A 5,113-nucleotide genomic window follows, 5' to 3' on the forward strand; every position below is an offset into this window, starting at 1 on the left:
TGAGCATCAAGTATCATGGGGCATGCGTGTAATTGTCAGTGTGAAAAAGCCAGCTGGAGGTATCATAATCATGTCAATATACCAGTCAGCAAGAAAACCTCCAAGGCGATTGTTTCTATTTAGATATAATATTACATGGATTGAAAACTGCTGCTCCTACAAACTTCTGAGTGATATTACCATGTTTTCATACTTTTATACAATCAACTAATAAAAATATGTGTATATATTGTATATGTATATATATTGTATATGTATAAAAATATGTATATATACATATATATATGTAAATATTATATATTTACACATATAAATATATATAATTGTACAAAAGAAAATAAAATTCATCATTCAGAACATATGCAGAATCAGAAATTACTTAATTACCTGCACTACAAAAGATGGAACCTTAGGGCTCTGAGACACTGTGAGAGGTTAAGTAAAGCAGATCAACTCACTTGTTAAGAACTGAGGTGAAATTCATCCAACAAAGACTGCTGTTTTCTCTCAGCAGAAAATTCTCCAACCTTAGAGAGCCTCTCTTTAGGTCTACCTTGATATCATGTGTGGTGTCCCATGTTCTTCCTGGGTACCAATGTCTTGCTCAGTAATCACTTAAGCTCCCTTCTATTGCTCAAAAACAGTGAAAAACAGAATAGAGTTTCACTACCACCATGTAATATTCTTACGTATTCAGAGCTAGTGGCCATAGATAAGAAAATGTAACAAGATGGAGAAAATTTTATTTTCTGTATCTCCTCTAGGGGAGAGAAATATATGTGGTAAAAAAAAATACTTTGCTAACCCCTGGGATGACGGTGAAAGAAGTGAGGCAGGCATTCTACAGTAACAATAGATAGTTGACAAGCTACCCTCCAAGAAGATTCAAATCTGGTCAACTGTAGACCTACCTGTGCTGAGAGAGGATGCACATTTGGAGCAAAAACTGGATTGTTCAGGATGTTAGAAAAGGATTGAGAATTGCCACAATAATCTCCTTCTCCTGCCTTCCCCTACATAGCACAGTGCTTTTACCCTAGTTAACTGTGGAACAAAGCCACCAAGTTATTATCCTGCCAAGCAAGCCTACATGTCTTAGTCCAGCCACCTGGCTGAGTAGCCGCGAAACTTGATGACTTTGAATAAGGAACCTGAACCTTCTTTGCCTAGCTCTGAACTAAGCACTTGATATGAATCAATGATTTCTAAAATTTTTTAAGTTAAAAATTCTTGATTCAAATGAAAACTTACCATTAAAAAAAAATAAAAATAATAGTGACAAACTCTGAATGACAGGTGAAAATGGAGGAGAGTGATAGTAAAGAGCCTCAAACATTCTGAGTGTCCCTGGGGGAATGCCATGGAACCCCTGGTGCTCTGGGGAGAAGGGTTACAAACTACCAGACTACATGATCACAAAAGCTTCTTCCAGTTCTGAAATTGTAGGAGTCTCTTAAACCTTTCCAAAAGAATGAAGTGGTTAATTTTAGAGTGGGAGTGACATTGGCAAAATGGCAGAGTAGACAGCTCCAAGCTCTCATTTCCCCACAAAAAAACATTGAAAAACAAGAAGAAATTGTTAGAATCAACTTTATCAGAGCTCTGGAAAACAGTCAAAGGTTTATAGCAACTAAGTGGATGTTGAATAAAAAAAAAGGCAACTTTGAGACAGTAGGAAAGCTTTGTGGCATTTTTACTCACTCACGCCCCATCCCCTCCCCAGAATGGTGGTGGTATCAAAGCAGCAGCAGTTCAGATTCCCACCATAGGACCCTGGTCCCTGGTTCAGCAGGGAGCAGAGTAGAAATTATCCACCAAGTGTGACCTGAAGGACTAGTACAAGGTGCTCACCTCCGTTTCACCTAACTAGAAAATCAGGCCATAAAAACAGTTGGTATTGCCCAAAAACACGGCAAGCCAAACTAACAAACCTCAGTTGCCTGGGGCAAAGGATTATAGTCAAAACATACAAAAGACCACCTAAGGCCTGAGAACAAAAGCTGGGGAGAGCTTCTTTAGTAAATTAGAACATGTAAAAGCAGGCATATATGCAGCAAAATACAGAAAATCATGTGCATGTCCAGAGTATGATGAATGCTCAGAGATGACTTGAGAATACACTAAGCTTTTACATCAGACCGATCCCTACACTCAGTGCAAGCCTGACTGAATGCTGAAGGAGTGCCCTGGCATAGAGTCAACCTGAAAATACTTGGAGAGGTGTTGTTTGTTCAGCACTGGCATTCAAGGAAATCCATGTCAAACTTCTAGCTGAACATAAGCTAAGGTATAAAGACCACAGTGGCCACACACAACAAGGAATACAGCCTTTGCAAAAACAGTCTGGGGAAGTCATCAAACAAATGAACTACTACAGCATTCAGCAAACAAAAAAAATCATCAAACCTTAGGGAAAGGGGGTGAATCTGATTTCTAGATTGCAGGAGATGAGAGAGAGAAAGGGGCAGAAAAAAATATTTGAAAAAATACTGGCTGAAAAGTTCCCGAATTTGATGAAAAACATGAATCTGTGAAGCCATGAAGCTCAACAAATCCCACGTAGGATAAACTCAAAGAGACATACCCTGAGACACATTAGTCGGCCACAAAACAATCCTCAATAAATTTTAAAACATTTAAATCATACAAAATATATTGTCTGATCACAATGAAGTTACAGTTTTGTAGGAAAAGTGGAAAATTCGCCAATATATGGAAAGCACACTCTTAAGTAACCATTGGGTCAAATAAGAAATCACAAAGGCAATTAGAAAATAATTAGAGATGAATTAATTAAAAAAAAAAACAAACTTATGGAGCAGAAGAAGAAACACCTGGGCAGCAAGTCCAAAGGTGTTAACTGTCTTGTCTGTGCTGAAGCCATCATGGCTCAGCAGGACTGAATTCAGCAAGAGAATGCTGTGCAGAACCCTCTGGTCTCTGAGCATCTGGAGCTCTCAGTTCTGTGCAAAGAGTATGCTGAGGATGACAGTGTCTAGCAGCATGAGATCAAGGACCTCCACGAAAAGTAGTCATATATTGGCAAGATCAGGCCTGATGGGAACTGCTTCTATTGAGCTTTCAGATTCTCCCACTTGGAGGCACTGCTGGATGACAGGAAGGAATTGCAGTGGTTCAAGGATACGCCTGCTAAGAGCAAAGAGGACCTGGTGTCCCAGGGCTAGGTCCACTGTTGAGGCTTTCCACAACATATCCATGAACTTGACTGAGCAGGTAGAGAAGCAGACCTCAGTAGCAGACCTGTTGGCCCCCTTCAAAAACCAGAGTACCTCGGATTACCTGGTGGTCTATCTGGGGCTGCTCACCTCAGCTACCTGCAGCTTAAGAGCAAGTTCTTCAAACACTTCATGGAAAGTGGGAAAACTGTCAAGGAGTTCTGCCATCAGGAAGTGGAAGCCATGTGCAAGGAGAGTGACCACATCCACATCATCACACTGACTCAGGCCCTCAGCGTCTTCATCCAGGTGGAGTACATGTCCTGCAGTGATTATGGCACTACTGACACACACATCTTCCTCAAGGGCTTAGAACCTAAGGTCTAACTTCTCTACTGACCTGGACACTATGATATCATCTATAAAAAGGGTTGGCTCCGGCCTGCTACTGCACTGCCTGCCCTCCCCTCTGCCAGGTGCTAGGCATGTACAGAAGGTTTTTTGTGGTTTTAGAATGGTCATATTTTACTCTTCCCATTTTCCCTGTCATAAAATCTTGCACGTTTTATTAAAGGGGATGCTGGTGGTAAAAAACCAAAACCAAAAACAAACAAAACTCATGGGATGCAGTGAAGGCAGCATTCAAAGGGAAATATATAACTATAAACATTTACATTTAAAAAATAGATCTCAAATCAATAAACTAACTCTGTACCTTAAGAAAGTAGAAAAATAAGAGCAAAGTAAAACCAAAGCTAGCAGAAGTAAGGGAGTAATAAAAATCAGAGTGGTATAAATAACAGAGAATAGGAAAACAATAGATAGAATCAATGAAATTGAAAGTTGGTTCTTTGAAAAGGTTAACAAAATTGACAGATCTTTAGCTAGACTAACAATAAAAAAAAGAAAGAGGACACAAATAACTAAAATCAGAAATGAAAGGGGATATTATAAATGATTTTACAGAAATATAAAGGACTGTAAGAGAATACTATGAACAATTTACTCGAACAAATTATATAGCTTAGATAAAATGGACAAATTCCTAGAAACACAAATTATCTAAACTCAGGAATAGAAAATCTCAACAGACCTATAACAAGTAAAGAGATCAAGACAGTAAACAAAACCCTCCCAATGAAGAAAAGTCCAGGACCAGTTGGCTTCACTGCTGAGTTCTACCAAACATTTAAAGAATTAACAACAATTCTTCTCAAACTCATGAAAAAAATAGAAAGGGATGGAACACTTCCTAACTCACTCTATAAGGCCAGCATAACCTCAATACTAAAGCCAGATAAAAGACATCAAAAGCAAAGAAAACTACAAATCAATATTGTTTATGAATATATATGCGAAAACCCTCAATGATATTATCAAACAAATCCAACAGCATTTCAAAATAACTATGTATCATGACCAAGTGGGATTTATTTCAGAAATGCAGGGTGGTTACACATGAGAAAAATCAATCAATGAAATACACCACATTGATGAATGGGGGGAAAAAAAAACACATGATCATCTCAATCAACCCAAAAAGGCATATGACAAAATATAATACTCTTTCATGATAAATCACTCAGAAAACTAGAAATAGAAGGAAACTTCCTCATCATGATAAAGGGCATTTATGAATACCCACAGCTAACATCACACTCAGCAGTGAAAGACTGAAGGTTTTCTCCCTAAGATCGGGAAGAAGACAAGGATGCCCACTTTCACTATTGCTATTCAACACTGTACTGGGCAATTGGACAAGAAAAAGAAATAAAAGTCAACCAAATTAGAAAGAAAGAAGTAACACCTCTATTCACAAATGGCATGATTCTATATGTAGAAAATTCCAAAGAACGTACAAGACAGTTACTAGATCTAATAAATGAATTTAGCAAAGTTGCAGAGTACAAGATCAACACACAAAAATTAGCTGTGCT

General features: G+C 38.3%; 1 pseudogene; it reads left to right on the forward strand.

Annotated features, from left to right (window-relative positions):
- Positions 1-2,813: 2,813 nt before the first annotated feature.
- Positions 2,814-3,659, forward strand: LOC137777367 (ubiquitin thioesterase OTUB1 pseudogene; annotated as a pseudogene).
- The last annotated feature ends 1,454 nt before the right edge of the window (positions 3,660-5,113 follow it).

This window comes from Eschrichtius robustus, chromosome 15 (assembly GCF_028021215.1).
Source record: "Eschrichtius robustus isolate mEscRob2 chromosome 15, mEscRob2.pri, whole genome shotgun sequence".
NCBI lineage: Eukaryota > Metazoa > Chordata > Mammalia > Artiodactyla > Eschrichtiidae > Eschrichtius > Eschrichtius robustus.